This window comes from Sapajus apella, unplaced genomic scaffold (genome assembly GCF_009761245.1).
Source record: "Sapajus apella isolate SASKATOON/1434 unplaced genomic scaffold, GSC_monkey_1.0 scaffold22, whole genome shotgun sequence".
Lineage (NCBI taxonomy): Eukaryota > Metazoa > Chordata > Mammalia > Primates > Cebidae > Sapajus > Sapajus apella.
In genome coordinates this window covers 7240863-7267014 of record NW_022436962.1, presented here as the reverse complement: position 1 = coordinate 7267014, position 26152 = coordinate 7240863, and the positions used below count along the sequence as shown (strand labels likewise).

The window sequence follows — 26152 nt, the reverse complement described above, 5'->3', positions numbered from 1 at the left end:
TTCAGAGGGACACCCAGACCCTTTTCAGGTTCCAGTGGAGCGAAGCCCCCTCCCAGTCCTGTCTTCTGTCTCCACAGGAGGTGAGCAATGGTGGGGCCCATACGCAGGTGAGGGGGAATGAAAACAAGAGACTCCCACTGCTCACATGGTGCCCAGGTCACATCTGGAACCCAGGCTGCCTTTCCCCTGCCATTCCCCACGGCTCCAGAAGACGCCCCAGGCCCACCGCCTCTGCCACACCTCTCAGGGGGTGTCTGCCCGCTGCTCCGAGGCCAGGGAGGCCGGCGGCAGCTGCTGGTTTCCAGCCAGTTGACAGGCGGTTATAAACAGTCACTTTAGGTTGCTATGGCAAAGCGAGTGTGCAGCCCAGCGACGGTGAGGCTATTTATGTGCCTGTAATGGCAGAATAGTCTGTTTTTTTATTATCTTACTTTTAAAGTTTTCCTTTCCCAACCCCCTAAATCAGCTTTAAAAAAGGAAAATAAAAAAGAGGCATTGCAACTTTCTCAGGAACGAAAAGAGAATAGCCAGAAAATAAAGCCTATGACTTGCGCCAGGAAGGGGAAGGTGGGAGCAGGGAGTGTGGGTGAGCTCCTTTCCTAAAGGGACTGTGCAGCGTCTGGCCATAGGCCTCTAATCACTTAGGAGCCAAAGCCCTGCCTCTGGCTCAGGCCCTCAAGGAGAAACGCCAAACCCCAGGGTCTTCTCACCTCCCTGCTTACCGAGAAGAGACAAAGCCCCTTTATCTTCTTGTTCTAACAGCAGCATTCCTCCCATCCCCCAGCCCCCACCAGCTGCCAGTATCAAGGGAGGAAGGACCAGGGGTCGTGGGAGGAGAGCTTCAAAGCCCCCATCCCCTCTGTGGGTAGCAGCGCCACCTGGGCAATGAGCCAGCTCCCTCCAGCGGGAGGGTTGCAGAGAACAACTTCTAGAGGTGTCTCTGAAGAGACACGTGTTTCCTCCACTTCTACAGAGAACTTTCATCCAATCCTTTCTCCTTAGGGAGCTTTCGGGGGAAGGGCCATTTCTGTACAAGAAGACCCAGGATTTTAGTCCAGGTGGTGAGGACCCCTAGTCAGCATCACACAGTCAGCATGCAAGGTTCAGATGCTGATGGTTGATGAGTAACAGCGAGGCAGATTTCCCCCTAGACACATATGCACCAGGGACATGGGAAAGGTTTTTGGCCGAGGGGTTAGGGAGTGATCAGAGGTCAGTCTCCAGCTATTGGATGGAAGCACTATGGCCCTCTGCCTTGACTCCCTCAATCAAAAATAAAATAGCAAAGAAGAAAAGAAAAAAGGACCATAGGTGTTTCAAGATGGGGAAGGCATTGTGGCACATGCCTATAATCCCAGCTCTTTGGGAGGCTGAGGAGGGAGGATTGCTTGAACTCAGGAGTTGGAGATCAGCCTTGGCAACATAGTGAGGCCTATTTTTTTCTCTAAAAAAAAAGAAAAAAAAATAAGGGGCAAGAGAGTGGGAGTCACAAACCCATTTGGTAATTAATCACACACACGCACACACTCACACACTAGTAACTGAGCTGAAAATGTGAACTGACTTTAATAAATACGCTATAGGTCACCAATCACTAACCAGCATGTAAGTAAGAGAAAGATTCACCTTTCAGAAACAGCTAATTGGAATACAAAGATGCTGCAGGAATTTACCAACCCCTTTTCCCTACCTTATTCCAGCTTCTTTTGGATTGGTGTATACTTATTAAATATCTCTGACTGCCGACAGATATATTAACCAGATAAAAATAAAGTTAGAGCAGTGTTAAAAAGAGCAAATTACATGGACTGTTCCATTTCCTCCCATCTCATATGATAACTGAATGTCCCCCAGATGCCACCACGGCTCAGAAAGGATATAGATAAGAATACTCTCCACGGGAGGAGAGAAGGCTGGAGAACAGGGAAGAGACTGATGCTCCCATCACGGAAGCACCCTTCTGCTACCCCAGGAGAGGTCAAAAGTCCCAACTGACAGCCCTGGTTAGCTCATAAGCTCTTGTTGGATAAATCAGAACTTGGGATAAAAATCAGCCTTGGCAGCACCTTGAGGTCAAAAAGCAGAGCAGGCATCATTTCTAAACCTGTCAAACCAACTATCATCAGCATCCTATTTCCTACAGGGTAGTAAGGGAGAAGGGAGAGGTGAGGAAAGGGTTAAGAGATAAAAAGGGTATACCCCTGGACTGTTAGGTACAGGCTGATGGAAAGGCACCAACCATGCATTAAGGTTCCAGGTAAGCTGTGCTTCTCTTCCTAGGCTTAAAAGTATGAACACGGCCAGGTGCGGTGGCTCGCCTGAGGCCAGGAGTTCAAGACCAGCCTGGCCAACATGGCAAAACCCCATCTCTACTAAAAATACAAAAATTAGCTGGATGTGGTGGCATACAGCTATAATTCCAGCTACTTAGGAGGCTGAGGCAGAAGAATTACTTGAACCAGGGAGACCAGCCTGGACAGCGTGGTGAAACCCCATCTCTACTAAAAATACAAAAAGATTAACTGGGCATGGTGGCAGGTGCCTGTAATCCCAGCTACTCAAGAGGCTGAGGCAGAGAATCGCTTGAAGCCAGGGGCAGAGTTTGCAGTGAGCTGAGATCATGCTACTGCATTCCAGCCTGGGCAACAGAGCAAGACTCTGTCTCAAAAAAGAAAAAAAAAAGCTTATGAACTCAAGTGGAGTGGCCATTTCTTGGGAATATATAAAAAGACAAAGAGAGATACAGACATGTTTCAGTGTCCCAAGGTAGAATGAGCTTCCAAAACTCACGGACTAGCAAGAACCTCTATTCCAAAGAGCTCACATTCATAGTGATGGACACAGGGCCCATTGTTGAAAGAGACAAAGGGCAGGCAAAGAGATGACTCAGCCCCAGTGGGTCATTGTTGATGGAAGTCTCTCAGGGGAGAGAAAGTGGAGAGTATTGTGTATTTCTTCCAAGTGAGCGGAAAGGTTGTGTCATCACCTCTCTATGCCAGCCTCAGCTCCAGCACCTGGCCTAACCTGGGCAATGAATGAATAAGCCACCCTTCTCTATTCCATCCCGTGTGCTTCCATTTCCAAGGGAAGGAAGGGTATGAAAGTCCCGGAAAGGGATCCGGTCTCCAGAGAGAATCAGTAAGACCCAGGCTCCGCTCCTTCAGCACCTGCTCCATCTCCCCACATTCTTTGCATCTTAAAATTGGTGAACTGAATGAATGGTTGAGGGCACATCTCCCTTGATCCCAGGGCACAGTCACAGAGGTTTTGGTGCAGGTAGAAGTGGGATGAGCCACTAATGAAGGAATCATCTACTCTCTAGGGAGAGGCAAAGGTGAACACAACCCAGTTGATTCTAAATTTCCATATATACCTATCACTTTAAACACCACTTTGACACCCAAGGCAAAACCTGAGAGAACTATGGGATGGTGGTGGGAGGTCTACAGGAATTGACAAAATAACGTATTTTCTGGATTATTTTATTTCTAAAGCTCTGAGCTGCCAAGATCCTAGAAAAATACCTAGCACCAAATTCTTTCCACCTCTCCATTTTTCTGTATGTCTCATTCCGCTTCTGACTTTATTATTCAATACTTACGTGTATCCCTTCCCCTACCTCCTCCTCCTCCCCAACCTATCTGTCTATTTCAATCTCTCAATCTCTCTCATTCTCTTTTTCCACATCTCCAGGGTCAGGCTAATTGGATGGAATTTAATTCTCCTTGCCTGGGTAATTTTCGAATCAGTCCTGTCCTAGTCCACAGTGGCTCACATAGTGGAAGGAGCAGGAATGTCCTGAGAAGCAAGTCAGGCACTTGTGGGGCTGCCACAGCCAGCACCAACCAACCCAGGGCCCATCTGTGTCACTGGGGTCATGGATGATGGGCCAAAGGCATGTGGGACCAGATTCCATGAGCCAATCTGCATTCTCCCCAATCCATCTGGAACTTGCTTGTCTAATTTCAAATGTTTATGCAGGATCTAACTATGCTGGAGGTAGAGATAAACAGCTAACGCTGAGGACTCGAGGTGGCGGAAGGGGAAAGATAGGCGAATATTCCCATGGATTAAATACAAAAGTCAGTTATACTAACTGCAGTCTTCTAAAAAATGAAAAAACAAAACAAAAACAAAACACCAAAATCAGGACATAGTATGCTCAGCTGAGCTCCCAATCTAGCATAAATGGGGGAGTGGCCAGGATACTAGACAGATAGAAAAGGCACCTGGGGCTACAATCTGACCCGGCTCCCCGGGAATTTGACGACTCAAGAACTGAACACAATAAGCTAGTCCTACCTAACTCATGCTGCAAGCGGGCTCCACTGTCCCACCTCCGTTCCACTCTGAGCCTGCAGAATGTGGTGGGGGGTAGACATATGGATGCTAAAATCCAACCCCTGGTGACAGGCTGCTTTCTTCTCTTTCCCCACCACTACACAAGGATTTGCAGAGGAGTAGCAGCAACGAACATGCTATCCAAGCAGAGTGAAGGTTTTGCAGGCATCTCACGCTATCTGCCTAACATTTGCTTCTGCAGAAGATTGCCAGAGCCAGCTTTCCCCCAGTTCCTCCAGTCTCACGCACCCTGGCCAGCTGTTCCAAATTAGCAAGATCTTCATCACCAGAGGGGCATCTTTTTCAGTGTGGGGGAAGGGGGTCACTTTCCTCCCTTTAGGGTTCCTGCCACTGGGCCGTCTCTCTGTAAGCAGCCAAGTCCTCAGAGAAGCTGAGGACACGCCAGCCTGCTCTCTTCCCTCCCTCCTCCAATGGCCAGCCCAAGAAAGAGAGCTGTCCTTCGTGGGGGGGGACGTCCCGCGGCAGTGAGGCTATGGAAACTTTGCCGTCTAAGGCTGTGGAATTCTTTCCCGAGGCTCTTGCAGTTAATCATCGCAGCTCCCTAGATTCCCAACTTGGGGCTTTAAAAGGTAGCACTAGAGCAAGAAGGACAAACATATTGGGGAGAAAAGAAAAAAATGTTGGTGTAAGCGAAAAGGAAAGTACCCCCAACATGAGTCTACTGAGGAACTAATTGTGAGACCGGGAAAGAAGAAAAGAGCACAGGAAAAATAAGTAGAGACCACACTCCAGAACATTCCTCCAGATTCCCACGAATGCTGCTCATATCCATTCTCTGGAACCTGCAGGGAACTTTTGCTAACGTACTTGTGGAAGGATTACTTAGGGTTGCTTTGTTTGAAACTTTCTCCTCTCAGCAGATCACGAGCTTCTGTCCCCCTTTGGAAAAAAAGTGCTTGACTCACACCTGTCATCCCGGCATTGTGGGAGGCTGAGGTGGGCAGATTGCTTGAATCCAGGAGTTCGAGACCAGCCTGAGCAACATGATGAAACAAAATATATAAAAACTAGCCAGGCGTGGTGGTGCACACGGATAGTCCCAGCCACTCTAGAGGCTGAGGCTGCGGTGAGTGGAGATGGAACCGTTGCACTCCAGCCTGGATGACAAACCTGTCACATAGCAACACTCACAAAAACAAAAAGGTGCTAGAGAGCTCACAGTTGTGAGGACACAGCACTGAAACACTAACTGCCCACATGGTAGAAGTGGCCTCTTAGCCAGGCTGTCGTGACTTCCAAGACCACAAAGAGAAGTTTGGTTCTAAAGAACAGTAGGAAGGGAACTGCCTTATTCTTCCTACAGGAATAGTTTCAAGAGCCAAGATAAGAGGGGGTATATGGCAAACGGAAGAGAAGGCTCCATAACAGGGCAAAGAAAGTGGGCAGTCTTGACAGTTTGTTCTTCCTGGTGAGCATAGGGAGAGAGGCCTCCTTTGTAGGATTATAAGGCCCTATTCAGAGGGTGAGATGAACCTAGGAGGTTAATAGGAAGAGAAGCCACCTTTCCACTATGTTAACCGTGCATCCAACCAAACCTAGGAGGCAGAAAGAATGGAGGCCAAAATTTAGCTGCTTTGGGAAAGCCAAGGCCCTCCAAAGACTCTGAGTTTTGCCTGCAAGAGGGCAGATGACATAATTATCCCCAGAATTGTGTGGAGGTGCTGTTTCCAGAACTGAGGTCTGCCTTGCTGTCCACCCCCTAAAGGCCCCCGGTCAGGACGCTTTCAACTCTCATTTCAAAGGAGCCAGATGGAAAACATTGTAAGACACCAAAATGCTATCATTCCTCCCAGCAGGAGCTGTCAGCTGTGTGTGGCCACCTGTCCCAGGAATTCCCTTTCAGACTCATGGGCAGCTCTCTGCAGCTTATGAGAATCCCCTTGGATGCTTCCTTCTGAGCTGGTGCCAGCTTGGAAAGGAGACAGAGTTGCTCACGGCTCTGCTATATCCAGAAGCAGCAAGCGCGGCACCATTGTAGGTTACCACGTATACGCCACCACCTTCTCAAAGCAGAAAGGGGCCGGCGGGGCCGGGGTGCTGACCACAAGCTAGGAGGCAGGTCAGACCTATCACAATTTTATTGCCAGTAATAATTCTAGCCAGTAAGTTCCTGGCCTTTTCAGGAAGCAGATCCCCTGCTTTTCCCACCAACTACATCAAACAAGAATCCCACCATCAGAGCCACGTAGATGGAAAAGTCTAAACCCCCTCATTTTACATTTAAGCACGTATGAGCCAAATATTATGCTGAGTGCTGGACAAAAAGGCTACAGAATCTTAATGGGAAAGCAGGACAGAGGCAGAGACACCTGAAGCAAAGAAGTCTGTACTGGGAGTCAATGAAGGGCAGAAACATCTCCCACATCTGCTCGCCTGTGCCTATCCAAAACTTCTAGGTTCTCTGCTGCTGCTGGCTTGTGGCCATCAAGCTGCTGCAGGAGAGAGCTCATCACAGCGTGGGCCTCCCACTAATGGTCAGCCTGAGCAGAGGGGAGTCTTCTCTTTCCAGAGCTGCTACATACAGTCAGGTTGCATGTGTCCTGAACATGGGCACCAGATAAGGAGGTGGTCTGGGAGATGAAATCCACCCTAAGTTTTGCCGTATGGGCCTTGCACCTGTGGACTATATTCGCTTTTCTAAAATCTTTAAAAGTACCTTGAGGAGCCAGGCGCGGTGGCTCATACCTGTAATCCCAGCACTTCAGGATGCTGAGGCGGGTGGATCACAAGATCAGGAGTTCCAGACCAGTATGGCCAATATGGTGAAACCGCGTCTCTACTAAAAATACAAAAGTTAGCCAGGCGTGGCGGTGGGTGCCTGCAGTCCTAGCTACTTGGGAGGTTGAGGCAGGAGAATTGCTTGAACCCAGGAGGTGGAGTCTGCGGTGAGCCAAGATCATGCCATTGCACTCCATCCTGGGTTGACAGAGCGAGGCACCGTCTCAAAAAAAAAAAAAAAAAAATGGGGATTAAAGAGTCATCTACCCCATATCAAAGCTGAAAGGGTTATTACTTTTTTCACGTGCAATGGCCCCGTGCCCTTGGATGAAGATCAAGTACCTCTCTCTTTCTTTTTTTTTTTCAAGACCGAGCCTTGCTGTTGTCATCCAGGCTGGAGTGCAGTGGCGTGATCTTGTCTCACTGCAACCTCCGCCTCCTGGGTTCCAGCAATTCTCCTGCCTCAGCCTCCCCAGTAGCTGAGATTACAGGTGGCTGCCACCATGCCCGGCTAATTTTTGTGCTTTTAGTAAAGACGGGGTTTCGTCATGGTGGCCAGGCTGGTCTTGAACTCGACCTCAGGTCATCCACCCTCCTCAGCCTCCCAAAGTGCTGGAATTACAGGTGTGAACCACCGCACCTGGCCTGAAGAGCAAGTATGGCTGGGCGTGTTGGCTCATGCCTATAATCCCAACACTTTGGGAGGCTGAGGTGGGCAGATCATCTGAGGTTGGGAGTTCGTGACCAGCCTGACCAACATGAAGAAACTCTGTCTCTACTAAAAATACAAAATTAGCCGGGCATGGTGGTACATGTCTGAAGTCCCAGCTACTCAGGAGGCTGAGGCAGGAGAATTGCTTGAACCCAGGAGGCGGAGGTTGCAGTAAGCTGGGACCACGCCATTGCACTCCAGCCTGGGCGATAAGAGTGAAACTTCATCTCAAAAAAGAAAAAAAAAAAAAAAAAAAAAGGAAGGAAGCCATTGAACCGTGGAGGCAAACTGCCTTTGCCCCTCCGTCAGAGCCTCCCTGTGCCTCTGGCCACCACGTTCCTATACTTCCTAGTCTCGGGTCTGGACCCTTGGCTCTGTGGACCAGGAGGACGTTAGTACTCCCCATTCACAGACTTCTCCAGAATCTCCAATTTTTTCAGCTGTATCTAGGGAATCTATCTGTCTGAGGTTTCTTTTTAAGTGATATCAGCAAGACTGAGTAAAAAGACAGAAAAAGTTCACAAGAGTGAAAGAACTCTGTGTTAAGAACTCACATATGGGTAATGCTTCAGAGTTTTCTTTTTTTTTTTTTAGGTAAAGAAAGGCAGATTTATTAGAGAAAGTATGAAAATACAATGCAAGTTTGCAACTGGCAGCACAGCAGAGAAGGAGCTGTCTGCTGCTTCAGTTTTCAAAGCACTCTGACATTTGATCTTTGTGACAATCTTTTGAGATAGACAGGACTGACGGTATCATTCTTTTTTTCTTCTGAAACTAGATTCGGCTTCAGACGATATCATTCTTTTACAGATTTTATAACACACAGTTTTAAAGGTGAAGTTACTCACTCAGTTAAGGCCATGCAACCACAGGAAGAGCCTAGAAGAAGCTAAGGCATACTCCATACCACAACGTCCTAAAAGAAAGTGGAGAGAAGAGGCTGGGCACGGTGGCTCATTCCTGTAGTCCCGGAGACTCAGGAGGCCAAGGCAGGAGGATCACTTGAGGACAGGAGTTTGAGACCAGCCTGGGCAATACAGTGATATATTGTCTCTACAAAAAATTAAAAAAAAAATCAGCTAGGCATGGTAGCATGCGCCTGTAGTCCCATCTACTCAGGAGGCTGAGGTGGGAGGATAGCTTGAACCTCAGAGGCGGAGGTCACAGTGAGCCCAGATCCTGCCACCGCATGCCAGCCTGGCAATAGAACAAGATTCTGTCTCAAAAAAAAGAGAAAGAGAGAAAGAGAGAGAGAGAGAAAGAGAGAGGAGGGAGAGAGAGAGAGAGAGAGAGAGAGAGCAGCCTGTATAAAATAGCGGGATAATTCTAGGCCCAACCCAGTATGTTGGAGCTGGGGATTCCTGTCCTGATGAGCTCAGAGGATTAATATAGGTTCTGCTTCCTCTCAGAGGTAACAGTGAGACATGCTGAGTGTCTGTGTGTGTCATTCTTCTTGGCCATGGGCCCCTTGAGGGTACAGTTTGTGGTCTAGATGGAGGCGGCACACCTCCTGGTGTGTTGTGGAGGTACAAAAGGGAGGAGAACTAAAAAGGGTGGAGGAAGATTAGAGAAAGAAAGGAAGAGGGCCCTTTCCCTTAGGGAATTCCCAGTCCACAGGATTCTAAATAGGACACACCCGTATTGAGATGTACAGTTAAGTACATCCAGAAATACTGAAGTGCCTTGAGACCAGGAATGACAAAGGCTGACAAGGGAAAGAAATGCAAAAAACAAGCAAACACAAACCCAAAAATATAAACAGAAAAAAAAATATTGCTCTAGAGCCTTTAGACCCTTTCAAGGACTTCAGTATTGAAAGCAGGGAATCCTTGGGGTTAGCAATAGGGTCTTTCCCTAGGAAGGCAAGCAAAGGCAAGATTGTGGCCTCAGATAATCACTTCTCTCCAGCTAGCTCTTCTGGGTTCAGATGATATCATGCACATTAAGTATTTGTCCAGAAAAGAGACCTCTGGAAGAGTGAAACCTCAGGACAGAGTTTATAAACAGCACATTCAAATCCACCCTCCTTCCACCACCTGGGAGAGTGACGGTCCTCAGTTTCCTGCTACAAGGAAAGAGTTGGCTATTCTTTTCATATTACTGCAAATTATGATATATCTAAAAAATGTGATTATAAAAAGGATGACCTTTGTGGGAAGACGAATAGACAAAGTGTGGCACATCCATACAATGGAGTTATTATTTGAGGAAGGAAGTTCTGACACATGCTGCCACACGGATGAACCTTAAAAACATTATGCTAAGTGAAATAGACCAGACACACACACACAAATAAATACGGTATAATTCTATTTAGATGAAGTATGTAGCATAGGCAAATTTATAGAGACAGGAAGTAGAGTGGAGGTTACCAGGGGCTCGACGGAGTGAAGAATGGGCATTACTGTTTAATGGGTGCAGAGTTTCAGTCTGGGAGGAAGGAGACGTTCTGGTCATGGATGATGGTGGTGGGAACCCTGAATTATTAGGAATGCAGTTAGTACCACTGAGCAGTCTAATTAAAAATGGTTAAGATGGCAAATTTTATGTTCTGTATATTTTATCACAGTAAAAGAGGAAGAGCAAATGGAAGAGTCATGCTGGTATAGACAGGTGAGAAATGTGGAGAATGGAAGAGCAGAGCTAAGTTCCAGATGTGGCACCAGCGGCTGCTATCACCAGGAGGTCAGGCCCATTGTGGTAATGGAAGTGGAGGCCAGTGGGGCACAGGTCAGTCACCACAGACATGCCCAGGGCTGGGAGCCCACAGAGAGCCTGGCACAATGTCAAAGAACTCAAGGGGACCTGGCGAAGTGGAGTGACAAGGCAAAGGTAGAAAAACAGACTGGGCTTTCTGAATGCCATGCAGTGTTTGTGTGTGGTGGGGGACAACGGTGGAGGTGCTTTGAAGGTGTTGGGGATAGGGTAGACAATTCACCTTTTCAAAGAGCAGGAGACAGGCATCTGTGTTCATCCTCTCCTCTCCCAAAGTCACCCCCTCATCAGCCCAGAGAACACAGGCACCTGGGTAGAGCAGGTACAGCTAAGGCCTTCCTGACCCAAGATGGGGAACTAAGTCTTCAGGCTTTTTGATCACTCCATATTACTATCTCATTTGATCCTCCCAACAGCCTTGGGAAGTGGGTCAGATCACTCCTATTTTACAGAGGAGAAAGCTGGCTAAATACTTTGTCTGGGATCGCATAGTAAGAAGCCAAGCCAGAATCCAAACCCGAGTTTGGCAGAAGCCACACTTTTTTTGTCATAATGCTTTGAGGTGGTTTCCAGACATGAGAGCTCTCCTCCTCAGTGACCACTCACCTCTCAAAGTATGGTACAGTGATCAAGAGCACAAGCTCTGTGGACAGACAGCCCAAATCCCAGATCCACCGCCATCACTACACGTTTGACCTTGGGAAAGTGTGTGTGTGTGTGTGTGTGTGTGTGTGTGTGTGTGTGTGTGTGTGCGCGCGCGCGCGCGCGCGCGTGCGCTTTTTAGACAAAGTTTCTCTCTTGTTGCCCAGGCTGGAGTGCAGTGGCGCAATCTCGGCTCACTGCAACCTACGCCTCCCAGGTTCCAGTGATTCTTCTGCCTCAGACTTCCAAGTAGCTGGGATTACAAGACCACGTCACTACACCCAGCTAATTTTTGTATTTTTAGTAGAGACAGGTTTTCACCATGTTGGCCAGGTTGATCTTGAACTCCTGACCTCAAGTGATCCACCTGCCTCAGCCTCCCAAAGTGCTAGGATTACAGGCACAAGCCACTGCACCCAGTCCCCTTTCTCTTCTTCTTCTTCTTCTTCTTTTTTTTTGGAGATGGAGTCCCGCTCCGTCGCCAGGCTGGATTGCAATGGCGCAATCTCAGCTCACTGCAACCTCTATGTCCCGGGTTCAAGCAATTCTCCTGCCTCAGCCTCCTGAGTAGCTGCAATTACAGGCGCGTGCTACCACACCCAGCCAATTTTTGTATTTTTAGTAGAGATGGGGTTTCACCATGTTGACCAGGCTGGTCTCGAACTACTGACGTTGTGATCCACCCACCTCGGCCTCCCAAAGTGCTGGGATTACAGGCGTGAGCCACCATGCTGCTCCCACCCCCAACCCTGTTCTCTTCTTATTGCTCCCCAGGAGCCTATTCATCTGCTCTTACATTGAACTGAGACATCATTTTTTATCTCTACCACCCCAAGTGATGCATTCTCACCCCAACGGCATGTATACTCACAGTCTTCCAAACTACTACCTTTGTGATAGCTCTTTTTATCCCCTTCAACAACTGAAGAAACTGAGGCCCAAAGCCCTACAGTTAACTTGTGGTGAAACTGGGCCATAAGCCCAGATCCAAAAACTCATGTTCTTGGCTGTTACATGATATTTTGGCATTAGAGAGAAAAAATCCACCACATGGTAAAGGGGAAAGTAGCCTGGATTGAATTCAAATACCTGGATTGGAATCCAAGCTCTGCGACCTTGGACAAGTTTCTTTTTTCTTTGTTTTTTTGGGGGGTAGGGGGATGAAGTTGTGCTTGGTCGCCCAGGCTGGAGTGTAACGGTGTGATCTCGGCTCACTGCAACCCCCGCCTCCCAGGTTCAAGTGATTCTCCTGCCTCGGTCTCCTGAGTAGCAGGGATTACAGGCATGTGCCACTATGCCCAGCTAATTTTTGTATTTTTAGTAGAGACAGGGTTTCACCATGTTGATCAGGCTGGTCTCGAACTCCCAACCTCAGGTGATCCGCCCACCTCGGCCTCCCAAAGTGCTGGGATTACAGGCATGAGCCACTGAGCCTGGCTTGGACAAGTTTCTTACCAATATCATCTAGCACTTAGTGATCATCTAGCATTTAAGGAGCATTATTACGTGTCAAGCACTGTTGTTTAGTTTATTTGTACAGATAAGTGAAGGGTGTATTATATTATGTTCACAACCACAAACTTCCTAAGTAAAAGAGGTGAGTTTCACATTCATACTGCCCGACTCTTTTCTTTTTACCATGCTGTTTCTTAGAGCCTCAGTTTGTTCGTTTTTAGATTGGAATCAACACTTACATCCATTGAATTCATTCTTCAAAAATATGTGTGCTGGCCAGGTGCAGTGGCTCATGCCTGTAATCCCCACCCTTTGGGAGGATCAGGTGGGAGGATTGCAAGATCCTGTCTAAAAAAAAAAAAAATAAATAAGTGTGCCTACTAAGTTCCAGAAGATTCTGTCTAAAAAAAAAAATAAGTGTGCCTACTAAGTTCCAGAATCAGACTTTGTTTTAGGCATAGAGAAAGAGTGATAATAGAAAGCATTATTTACCTATCTATCTATTTATTTCTTTAGCGACAGGGTCTCACCCTGTCACCCAGGCTGGATGGAGCAATCTTCCTGCTTCAGCCTCCCGAGTAGCTAGAATTATAGGCATGTACCACCACACCCAGCTAATTTTTATTTTTATTTTTTGAGACAGGGTCTTGCTCTGTCATTTGGGCTGGAATGCAGTGGCATGATCACAGCTCACTGAAGTCTGAAGCCTCAACCTCTGGGTTCAACCTCTGGCCCACCTTGGGTGTGCCACCACGCCTGGCTAATTTTTAAAAATTTTTTGTGGAGTCAAGGTTGTGCTATGTTGTCTAGGCTGGTCTCAAACTCCGGGGCTCACGTGATCCTCCCACCTCAGCCTCCCAAAGTGCTGGGATTACAGGTGTGAGCTACTGCACCTGGTTGGAAACTATAATTTTAAATGCCTGCTTTGGGCTTGTCATTCTGACATATTAATGAAATTATAAAGATTAATGATTCAAAGTAATTAATACAAGACCTACTCAAGAAATGGTAATATTTATTATTTTCTTCTATATCACAACCATAAAAAAGTTTTTTAGCTAACACATTTCCTATCAATTTGTGTTTCCTTTTCATTTTTCTTCCCCTCTACTACTTTAGAATTTACGTTATACCAAGTTTTTTAGTGTTAACTAGAAATTTTAAGATAAGGACTTCTAATAATCAATATCTTTAATTTTTTTCCCTAGACAATATAAGGACCTTAGAACACTTAAACTCAAATTACTATACTCACCTTCTCTTTTTTTTTTTTTTTTTTTTTTTTTTTTTCAGATGGAGTCTCTTTCAGTCACCAGGCTGGAGTGCAGTGGTGCAATCTCAGCTTACTGCAACCTCCACCTTCAAGCGATTCTCCTGCTTTAGCCCCCTAAGTAGCTAGGATTACAGGCGTGTACCACCATGCCCAGCTAAGTTTTGTATTTTTAGTAGAGACAGGGTTTCACCATGCTGCCCAGTGGAGTCTCTACCTCCTGAACTCATGATCCGCCCACCTCTGCCTCCCAAAGTGCTGGGATTACAGATGTGAGCCACCTCGCCCTGGCGACTCTTTTGTTAGTGAGAGACTTCTCTACAGCATATGATGCTATTCAACAGTATTTTTTACTTTCCTTTCTTTCTTTTCTTATTTTATTTATTTATTTATTTTTGAGACTGAGTCTTGCTATGTTGCCCAGGCTGGAGTGCAGTGATGAAATTTTAGCTCACTGCCACCTCTACCACCCAGGTTCAAGCAATTCTCCTACCTCAGCCTTCCAAGTAGCTAGGAATACAGGTGTGCGCCACCACATCTGATTGATTTTTGTATTTTTTGTAGAGACAGGGTTTCTCTATGTTCACCAGGCTGATCTCAAACTCTTGACTTCAGGTGATCCACCTGCCTCAGCCTCCCAAAGTGCTGGGATTACAGGTGTGAGCCACTGTGCCCAGCCTCTTTCTTTCTTTACATCCCCATGAAGGACTGATAGTTGATAGCATTTTACCCACAGTAGAACTTCTTTCAAAATTGGAGTCAATCCGCTCAAACCCTGCAGCTGCTTTATCAACTATGTTTGTGTAATATTCAAAATCCTTTGTTATCACTTCAACAATATTTACAGCATCTTCACCAGAAGTAGATTTCATCTCAAGAAACCACTTTCTTTGCTCATTCATCAAAACCCAACTCTTCATCTGTTCGAGTGTTATCACAGATGTCAGCAATTCAGTCGTATCCTCAAGCGCTACTTCTAATTCTCTTGCTATTTCTACCATATCTGCAGTTACTGCCTCCACTGAAACCCTGAACCCCTCAAAATCAGCCGTGAGGGTTGGAATCAGCTTGTTCCAAACTCCTGTCTTCCTCCCTGAATCATGAATATTCTTTTTCTTTCCTTTTATTTATTTTATTATGTTTTTTCCAGACAGGGTCTCATTCTGTCACTCAGGCTGGAGTGCAGTGGCACAATCATGGCTCACTGCAGCCTCCACCTCTCAGATCCAAACCATCCTCTCACTTCAACCTCCTTAGTAGCTGAAGCACAATAGCACACCACCAGGCCTGACTAATTTTTTTCTCATTTTTTGCAGAGACAGGGTCTCGTGTATTGCCAGGCTGGTCTCAAACTCCTAGGCTCAAGCGATCCTCTTGCCTCAGCCTCCCCAAATGCTGTGATTACAGGCATAAGCCACCATTCCCAGGCCTTGAATGTTCTTAATGGCATCTAGAACGGTGGATTCTTTCCAGAGGTTTTCAATTCACTTCGCCCAGATCCATCAGTGGAATCACTGTCTATGGCAGCTACAGCTTTACAAAATACATTTCTTAAATGATAAGACTTGAAAGTCAAATTTGCTCCTTGTTCCATGAGCTGCAGAATAGATACTGTATTAGCAGCATGAAAACAACATTCATTCCCTGTACGTCTCCATCAGAGCTCTTGGGCGACCAGGTGCATTGTCAATGAGCAGTAGTATTTGGAAAGGAGTAGGTTTCAACAGTGGGCTTAAAATATTTGGTAAACCATGCTGTAAATAGATGAGCTGTCATCCAAGCTTTGTTGTTTCTTTGACAGACCACTGGCAGAACACTTAGCATCATTATTAATGGCCTCCTTGGAGGCCTGGTACGGTGGCTCATGCCCGTAATCCCAACATTTTGGGAGGCCAAGGAGGGCAGATCACTTGAGGTCAGGAGTTTGAGACCAGCCTGGCCAATGTGGTGAAACTCCGTCTCTACTAAAAATACAAAAATTACCTGGGCGTGGTGGCTGGTGCCTGTATTCCCAACTACTCGGGAGGCTGAGGCAGAGAATCACTTGAACCTGGGGGTGCAGAGGTTGCAGTGAGCCGAGATCATGCCACCGCACTCCAGCCTGGGTGACAGAGTGAGACTACATCTCAAAATAAATAAAATAAATAAATAATAAATAAAGACCCTAGGATTCTCAGAATGGTAAACATTGACTTTAACTTAAAGTCACCAGCTGCACTGGCCCTTAACAAGAGAGTCAGCCTGCTCTTTGAAACTTTGAAGTCGGGCATTGACTTCTCCTCTCAAGCTATGAAAGTCCTAGATGGTATATTTTTCCAAGAGAAGGCTGTTTCATCTATACTGAAATCTGTTGTTTAGCAAAGCCACTGTCACCAATTATCTTAGCTAGATCTTCTGGCTAACTTGCTGTGGTTTCTATGTCAGCACTTGCTGCTTCACCTGCACTTTTATGTCATGGAGACAGCGTCTCTCGTTAAACCTCAAGAACCAAGCTCTGCCAGCTTCCACCTTTTCTTCTGCAGCTTCCTCCCCTCTGGCAACTTTCACAGCACTGAAGAGATTTAGGATCTTGCCTTGGTTTAGGCTTCAGCTTACGGCAATGTTGTGGCTGGTCTGATCTTCTAATCAGACCCCTTGAACTTACTTCCTGTCAGCAAATAAAGCTGTTTTGCTTTCTTATCATTTGTATATTAACTGGAGTAGTGCATTTAATTTCCTTCAAGAACATTTTCCTTTATTCACAGCTTGGCCAAGAGACCTAGCTTTGGGCCTGTCTCGGCTTTCAACATGACTTCCTCAGTAAGCCTAATCATTTCTAGCTTTTGATTTACAGTGAGAGACCTGTGACTCTTTCTTTCACATGAAGACTTAGAGGCCATGGCAGGGTTATTCACTGGCCTACTTTCACTATTGTTTTGTCTTAGGGAATAGGGAGTCCCCAGGAGAAAGAGAGAGATGAAGAACAGCTGGTCAGTGGGGCAGTCAGAACACACACATTTGTCAATTAAGTTTGGTGTCTTATATGGGCACCATTTGTAGCACCCCAAAACAATTATATTAGTAACACCAAAAAAAAATCACTGGTCATAAATCATCATAACACATAGAATAATAATGAACAACTTTGAAACATCATGAGAACTACCAATATTTGACACAGGGACATGAAATGAGCACACACTGTTGAAAAAATGACATCGGGCCGGGCGCGGTGGCTCATACCTGTAATCCCAGCACTTTGGGAGGCGGAGGTGGGTGGATCACGAGGTCAAGAGATTGAGATCATCCTGGCCAACATGGTGAAACCCCGTCTCTACTAAAAATACAAAAATTAGCCCGGTATGGTGGCACACACCTGTGGTCCCAGCTACTCAGGAGGCTGAGGCGGAAGAATCGCTTGAACCCAGGAGACAGAGGTTGCAGTGAGCCGAGATTGCGCCACTGCACTCCAGCCTTGTGACAGAGCAAGACTCCATCTCAAAAAAAAAAAAAGAAAAAATGACATCAGTAGACTTGCTCAACACGGGGTTGCCGCAAACCTTCAATTTGTTAAAAAAAAAAAAAAAAAGGTGGTGTCTGATGTATGTCTATAATTTTTCTTCTTCTTCTTTTTTTTTTGAGATGGAGTCTCACTCTGTCAGTCAGGCTGGAGTGCAGTGGCCTGATCTAGGCTCACTGCAACCTCCGCCTCCCAGGTTCAAGCAATTGTCCTGCCTCAGCCTCCTAAGTAGCTGGGATTACTGGTGCATGCCACCATACCCAGCTAATTTTTGTATTTTTAGTAGAGATGGGGTTTCACCATCTTGGCCAGGCTGGTCTCTAGCTTCTGACCTCGTGATCCACCCACCTTGGCCTCCCAAAGTGCTGGGATTACAGGAGTGAGCCACCACGCCTGCCGCATCTGGCCAATTTTTCTTCTTATTGAATTATTTCCTTTAGAAGTTGCTTTAGTAGGCCTGGCACAGTGGCTCCCACCTGTAGTCAGGATCACTTGAGGTCAGGAGTTCAAGACTAGCCTGGTCGACATGGTGAAACCCCATTTCTATTAAAAATACAAAAATTAGCCAGGTGTGTCATCTCAACTACTTGGGAGGCTGAGGCAGGAGAAACGCTTGAACCCGGGAGATGGAGGTTGCAGTGAGCTGAGTGCCACTGCACTCCAGTTTGGGGGACAGAGTGAGACCCTGTGTCAAAAAAAAAAAAAAAAAAAAAAAACCAAGTTGCTTTAGTGAAGGAGTCTGTTGGTAGAAACCTCTGTTTCTGTTTGTCTGTAAAGGGTTTCGTTTTGCCCGCATTCTTAAAGCTGTTTACTGAAGATAAGATTCTGTGTCAGTGGTTATTTTCTAAATACTTTGAAGACATTATTTTGCCATCTACTGATCTTTACTGTTGACGTTGAGAAAACGGCTGTCAGTCTAAACGCCACTGTCTTGAAGGGAAGTATGGGGTTTTCTCTTTTTTTTTTTGAGATGGGGTTTCACCATGTTGGCCAGGTTGGTCTCGAACTGCTGACCTCAGGTGATCCGCCCGCCTCGGACTCCCAAAGTGCTGGGATTACAAGTGTGAGCCACCACACCTGGCCGTTTGGGGTTTTCTTTAAAATTATTTATCCTTGGTGTTTTCAAGTTGCACTATAATGTGAAACTTGAAAGGAGTGGGTTTTATGTATCAGTTGATATTCATCAGGTCTCATAAATACGAAGGTCTCACTTCATCAATTCTTGAGCACTGCTTCTTCAGACACTTTTATACTCCTATTCTCTCTATTATGTCCTTCTGGAGCATTAATTGAATGTATGTTGGGATCTTTGTACTCTGTTTTAGGGGTCAGCAAACTATAACACGTGGACCAAGTCCAGTCTGCCGCTTGTGTTTGTAAATACAGTTTTGTTAGCACTCGGCCATTTACCTATTGCTGATGGTTGTCTTCACACTACACTGGCTGAGCTGACTAGTTATGCCAGAGACCATATAGGCCACAAAAGCCTAAAATATTCACTATCTAGTTCTTTGCAGAAAAAGTTTTTTTATTCTCTACGCCTCCATACCTTTTCCTTATTTTCCATTTTCATTTCTTCATTCTTTTATGTGGTTTTCTATATAATTTCTTCAGAAATATCTTCTAGTTTACTAATTTCATCTTCAGCTTAATATACTGTTTAATCTATTCATTGACTTCTTTTTTTTAAAAGAAGGGGTCTCACTATGTTGTGCAGGCTGACCTTGAATTCTTGGGTTCGAGTGATCCTACTGTCTCAGTCTCCTACATAGCTGGGACTATAGGTGCACACCTTATTCACTGACATTTTAATTTCCTGTATTCTATTATTCATTTCTAGAAGTTCTCTTTTGTTTCTTTGTCACATCTGTCTGGTCAATTGAGTTTCCTGACCCTCATTATTCTTTAAATACCCTCTTATTCCTTTTAACATATTACATATAAAACATATATATTAACATATTAAATATATATGCATATATTTCCCCTTGGACTAAGTCCTATAAAGAAAAAAAATTAAAAATGTAAATGTATCTATTTTTTTCTATGTCGGATAACTGGAATACCTGCAATTTCTATAAGTCTGACCTGTAAAATGTTATTTCTGCTGCACAAGTTCATTGGTAATCAGGGTAAAGCAAACTAGGAACAATGAGAGATGCTATTTACACCATTCGGTTGGTAAAAACATAAAATCCTGGGGTACCAAATACTTGAGAGAATGTGGATCAACGGTGTCTCTTACACTTCACTGATAGGGCAAAAATGTCTATGAACATATTGGGAAACAATATGTCACTATCTTGTAAAGTTGAATATTCACATACAAACACCTAGCAATTGTCCTCCAAGATCGACACCTAGGAGAGACTTGTACATGTACATCAGCAGGCACGAACAGGAATGTTTGGGGTAGTGCTGTTCTTACTAATGAAAAAGAGTGATATTGGATAAAACAATTTGTACAGCAACCACCAGTGACATGAGTTTACCTATATAACAAACCCATTCATGTACCCCTGAACCTAAAATAAATATTAAAAAAAAATAAAGCTGCTATAAACATGTATATGCAAAAAAAGAAAAAGGGTGATATCTTCACCAATGAGATATTATATAGTAGTGAAAATTAATGTGGTACACTTGACAGGGATAAATATTTAGTATTATTATAAGATTGAATGAAATAAATACATCCCAGAAGGCAGGCTGTACAGTATGTGTGTGTGTGTGTGTGTGTGTGTGTGTGCATACACATGTGCATGCACATATGCGCCCCTGACTCTAAAATATTTGTGTTCATATGTTTGTTTTATTTTTTGAGACAGGGTCTCACTCTGTCTCCCAGGATGGAGTGCAGTGGCATTATTTCAGCTCATGGAAACCTCCACCTCCTGGGTTCAAGCAATTCTCCTGCCTCAGCCTCCCAAGTAGCTGGGACTACCGTCACGCACCACCACGCCTGGCTAATTTTTGTATTTTTAGTAGAGATGGGATTTCATCATGTTGGCCAGGTTGGTCTTGAACTCCTAACCTCAGGTGATCCCCCCATCTCGGCCTTCCAAACTGCTGGGATTACAGGTGTGAGCCACCGTGCCTGGCCGTGTGTTCATATATTTAGATACTGGCTCACTCTGTCGCCCAGGCTGGAGTGCAGTGGTGCGATCAAAGTTCACTGTGGCCTCAAACTCCTGGGCTCAAGTAATTTTCTTGCCTCAGCCTCCTGAGTAGCTGGGAATGCAGGTGTGTGTTACTGTGCCCAGCTAGTGTATTTTTTAGATAAAAGCATATAAAGCAAGCACAAACAATATGTTTCTTTAGGCATGCATATGTTTACCAAGAGAATGGTGAATGCAACATTACCGTGCAGGACAGTGGCTGGGGGATGGTAGTGAGGTGGAAGGATAGGTTCGGAAGGGCTCATAGGTGGATACAAATAAACGGCAGTGATCCCATTTTTGGGTGGTGGATTCAAGTGTGTTCATTAGGTTAATAAATAACATTAATAGCATATAGAAATAAGTAGTAACAGAGAGGCATGCATAAACCATTCAAGAAAATGTGGTAAACTGTAGATTTTGATTCATCCAATATTGTGCACCTGAGAAATAAAAAGAGATAGAACTAGAAATGAAAGGCAGAGAGCCGGGCGCGGTGGCTCAAGCCTGTAATCCCAGCACTTTGGGAGGCCGAGGCGGGTGGATCACGAGGTCAAGAGATCGAGACCATCCTGGTCAACATTGTGAAACCCCGTCTCTACTAAAAATACAAAAAAAAATTAGCTGGGCATGGTGGTGCGTGCCTGTGATCCCAGCTACTCAGGAGGTTGAGGCAGGAGAATTGCCTGAACCCAGGAGGCGGAGGTTGCGGTGAGCCGAGATCGCGCCATTGCACTCCAGCCTGGGTAACAAGAGCGAAACTCCGTCTCAAAAAAAAAAAAAAGAAAGGCAGAGAAAGAGAGAGAGAAGGAAAAAAAAAGATTCCTATTTCTACAAGCAATATTTTTCAACTTGTATGATCAAAGATAGCCATTGAACCACATAAAAGTATCAAGACTCTTAAGAACTTCTGTTGACAATTTCATGGTCTAAAACAGCCATTTAACAACACGGTCAAGGCCAGGCACGGTGGCTCGTGCCTGTAATCCCAGCAGTTTGGGAGGCCGAGGCAGGAGGATCGCTGGAGCCCAGGAACTAAGAGAGCAGCCTGGGAAACAGAGTGAGACCCCATCTCTACAAAACCGCAACACAAAACAACAACAACAACAAAATAGTCCATATACTGCATCTGACGTGATTAGCCTAATAAGAAACCATCAATCAACTTAAAAAACCGGCTTTTTGGTGGCGGTAGAGGGAGGAGGGGTAAGCGTGCGAGTACAGTGAAGGGCAGAGGTGCTCATCTGCATTTGCTGCTCCAGCGACAGGCGGCCTGGGAACCGCCCCGTGCGGGTCCTCCGCGGCCGGCACGCAGAGCCTCCAACCGAGTCCCGGGGGTGCGGCAGCCTGGCCGCCGTCACCTGCCCCAGCCAGCCCTTGTCCCCGCCCGCCCTCGCCCCGGGCCGGCCGAGTTCAGACCTGCAGCTCCTCGCCCTCCGCGCGGCGCGACTCAGACGCGGCGCCCGGCTCAGCTGACTCCCAGCGCGGCGCGGGAGCAGCTGGGGAAACAAATGCCTTACTTAGCCCTTGAGGCCTGGCTCAGCACAGAAGCCCCAAATAAGGCGGCCGACTCCACCCAGGCAGCCGCGATTGCTCAGGGGGCCGGTGACTCACTCGACCTAGCCAGCCAAGCACCTCTCTCCCTCCCCCTCGCTCGGGACCCTCGTCCAGCCCCCACCGTACCGCACCACACCCCGGGGAACACGCCTGGGAACCCTCCCAGTTCTCACCCCGCCCCTCCCCTGGCCTCCCCGAAACCAAACTCTGGCTCAGCCGACTGCTCAGCACCGCTTCCCCTGGAGAGCCCCGGTCTCTGAGCTGCCAAAACCCGGGGGAACAGGGCCTCGCTCCAAGCTTTACAGGGCAGGCATGCCTGATAAGTGTCTATTGATCAATGCATCCATTATGTCAGAAGACAAGGGCAAAAACTGGGCTGGTTCTGGGATGTGTGCGTGGAAGCCACTCTGTTTATCTCACCGTGGAAGGGAAGGCTGGGGTAAATCGGGGCTGCTTCAACACAGGCTATTAGAGCCTCTACAAGTGAGTGTTCTCACTAGTCAGCAGCTCTGGAAGAAAGGGAGGTAACCTGGAGCACACCCCATTTAGCATATGGGGACCCTGGGCCCCAGAGTGCAGAGTGTGACGTGCTTGGCCGGGTGCAGGTGGGGACTCTGTGGTTTCCGTGACCTCAATTTTTCTGGTCTGTAAAGTACAGCGCTTGGTTGTTTATTTTTTCGACAGCGTCTCTGTTGCCCAGGCTGGAGTGAAGTGGGATGACAAGGCTCACCGCACACCTTCCTGGGCTCAGTGACCCTCCCACCTCAGCCTCCTGAGTGGCTGGGACTACAGGTGTGCATCACTATGCCTGGCTAATTTTTGCATTATTATTATTACGTTGGTAGAGATGGGGTTTTCCCATGTTACTAAGGCTGGTCTCGAACTCCTGGGCTCAAGCTATCCTCAGCCTCCCAAAGAACTGGGATTACAGGCATGAGCCACCACGCCCAGTCTAAAGTACAGCACTTTTAACTTTTCAAAGTGCTTCTATTTAGATTTCATGCTCCCTCCCTAGATTATCACAACTATTTTTTTGTGGATAGGAACAAATGAGAAAAGTGAGGCTCAGAGGTTAAGTGACCTGCTCCAGGTCACACTGCTACTGGCTTGGCCAAGAGTGGAAATAAATTAAGGGATTCTTTTCAATGTCCCAAGATTCCCAGATTTTTCACCCACTTTGAACACATCACTCACACTTGCTGGAACTCCCTCTCTCATTCTACAGCATGGAGAGAAGCCACTCTACTCAAGAAAGAGGACTCCAATTTTATCGGAGCTGGAGAAATGAATGGTCTCCCCAACCTAAGGAGAGTAAGGAGGGACTTTCCCACTCAAAAATCTCCATAAATACAAATATGTACATTTGTAGGCACTCTATGGTATACAATGCATTTTCACATCCATTATATCGAGTGATTCCTATCATTTACCTTACCCTGTAAGGTATTCAAGAGGATGTTATCTGATATTTTAAGGAGAGGGTAAAGGCTGCAGCAGTTAAGTGGCATGCTCAACAATAACACCCCGTTTCCTTCCTGTGAGTTGCATTACATTGGTTACCCCTGAGGCTCTCAGATAACCGACGTAATGATGAAGAACTCTCTGTATTCATAATGGAAACCCAAATGTTCTCTGTCCATTTTTCTCATCTCTGTCCTCAAGATGTCCAGGTAGGAGGAGGGCAGAGAGGTAAAATCTTGGCATGGGTCGGGGACGAACTACCAGCACATGGATGAACCCAGGACTCCATGTCCTGGCCCTGGGTCCTGCCCTGAACATGTGCCTTGGACAAGCCTGTATCTGTCATGGAAGCCGCCAGGACTCTATCACTCTTGAATTGGTGGCAGCCAGTTGGTACAACCTCCAAGAGGCTGGGATCTCAGGCTGTCATTCCAAAGCCACCTAACTGCCAAAGGGTGTCAAGTGGCCTACCACAAGCACAGGGACTTTCCCATCCAGTATTCCATCATAGACATTAGACATGGTCTTTGTCCCCAGCCCCACAGTTGCTAATTATCTTTTGGCTGGTGACAGCCTCCAGATCTTCCTTTCTCTCTGTCCCTTCTTGCTCTATTCTTGGAATTTTTTTTTAAAACGCTTTTCTTTAAAAATATAGCTGCAGATAAAATATACTTAGCTTCTTTTTCACACATATACATTTAAGAGAATGAAGTCAGGAACTCTTTACGTTTCTCTCCAATCACAGGCCAGGATGAGAACCCAAACCACAGGGGGAGCCAGCTTCTCCGCCATGAATGAGTAATCCCACTCACAGGTTGATAGGGTATAGGGGGCTTTATTTAGGGTGTTCCACATCTTCTTCCAGAAAGCCTGGCCTTTAGCTGAGCCTGTGTAAAAGCCACTTTACATTTTGACTCCCACTTCAAGGACAACTTGGCCTGCTCACCTTCTCACACCTTCATGTGGGATCCAGACACACAGAGGAAGGTACTTCCCCAAGGCGATCCAAGAGTTCCAAGCCTTCACCCCTCTCTGATTTCTCATCCCAGGTTCAGGCCCTGTGCACCACTCAGGCTGTCTCCAGGCAGTCAGCTTCCAAAGCAAAGGCTATGGCCATCAGCACTTTTTTTTTTCCCTAATCATTTATTCAAATATTTAAGTTTTTTGAGACAGAGTCTCCCTCTGCTGCCCGGGCTGCAGTGCAGTGGCACAATCTTGGCTCTCGGCAGCCTCTACCTCCTGGACTCAAGCAAGCCTCCCACCTCAGCCTCTGGAGTAGCTGGGACCACAGACATGCACTACCATGCTTGGCTAACTTTCAAATGTTTTGTAGAAATGGGGTCTGACTATGTTGCCCAGGCTGGTCTCAAACTGGGTTTAAGCAGTTCTCCTGCTTTGGCCTACCAAAGTGTTGGGATTATAGGCATGAGCCACTGTGTCCAGCTGTTTTTTTGTTTGTTTGCTTGTTTTTCTGTTTTCTGTTTTTACAGAGAGGAGCTCTTGCTCTGTTGCCCAGCCTGGAGTGCAGAGATGCAATCATAGCTCACTGCAGCCTCAAAGCCCTAGACTCAAGGGATCCTCCTGACCCAGCCTCCTGAGTAGCTGGGACTACAGGTGTGCATCACCGTGCCTGGCTAATTTTTTTAAGTGGTGGAGTCTCACTAAGTTGCCCAGGCTGGTCTTAAAACCCTAGCCTCAAGCCTCAGCCTCCCAAAGTGCTGGGATTACAGGTGTGAGCCACTGTGCCCCAGCCATCAGCTTCTTTGTTTCCTTTCTAAAGCCACAGACACTTTGCCTCTGGTTGCCTGTTATCATTGGATTCCACTGGACTATGTTTGGGACTGACTTGTGACCAGTTCTTTATGACGTGGGAAAATGCTCATGATCTAGTATTGGGTAGCAAAAAAACTAAATCAAAATCTCATTATGCAATGTGTTCCCAATTTTGTTTTAAAAATGTATATACTTACCCATGTACGTAAAAGACTAAAAGAGGCTACACCAAAATGTTAGCAGTTATGTCTGCACTTGTGGAAGTTTTAGTTTTCTCTTCATGTTTTTCTGAATATTCCGAACTTTCTAGGATGATCCTGTGTGGAAGCAGTACATAGCTCAGACTCTTTTTTTTATTTTTTATTTATTTATGTATTTTGTAATTTAAAAAAATTGAGACAGAGTCTTGTTCTGTTGCCATGCATCAGGCTGGTGTGCAGTGGCACAATCTTGGCTTACTGCAATCTCCACCTCCTGGGTTCAAGCAATTCTCCTGCCTCAGCCTCCCAGGTAGCTGGGACTACAGGTGTGTGCCACCACACCCAGCTAATTTATGTATTTTTTTTTTTTTTTGAGACGGAGTTTCGCTTTTGTTACCCACGCTGGAGTGCAGTGGCACGATCTCGGCTCACCGCAACCTCCGCCTCCTGGGTTCAAGCAATTCTCCTGCCTCAGCTTCCCCAGTACCTGGGACTACAGGCGTGCGCTACCATGCCCAGCTAATTTTTGTATTTTTAGTAGAGACGGGGTTTCACCATGTTGACCAGGATGGTCTCGATCTCTTGACCTCGTGATCCACCCGCCTCGGCCTCCCAAAGTGCTGGGATTAT

At 46.3% G+C, this 26152-nt stretch overlaps 1 protein-coding gene across 8 annotated transcripts in view; it reads right to left on the bottom strand.

The window, feature by feature from the left end:
* ATP2B4 (ATPase plasma membrane Ca2+ transporting 4) overlaps positions 1–26152 on the bottom strand; it is a 114942-nt gene that overhangs the window by 68175 nt on the left and 20615 nt on the right. Inside the window, exon 1 of one of the 8 annotated variants that reach the window (XM_032288815.1) lies at positions 21951–22090. The exons of the other annotated variants lie outside the window; for them this stretch is intronic. The gene's annotated coding sequence lies outside the window, so the exon portion shown is untranslated. Of the gene's footprint in view, positions 1–21950; positions 22091–26152 lie in introns of those variants that run through there. 8 annotated transcript variants of the gene reach the window in all.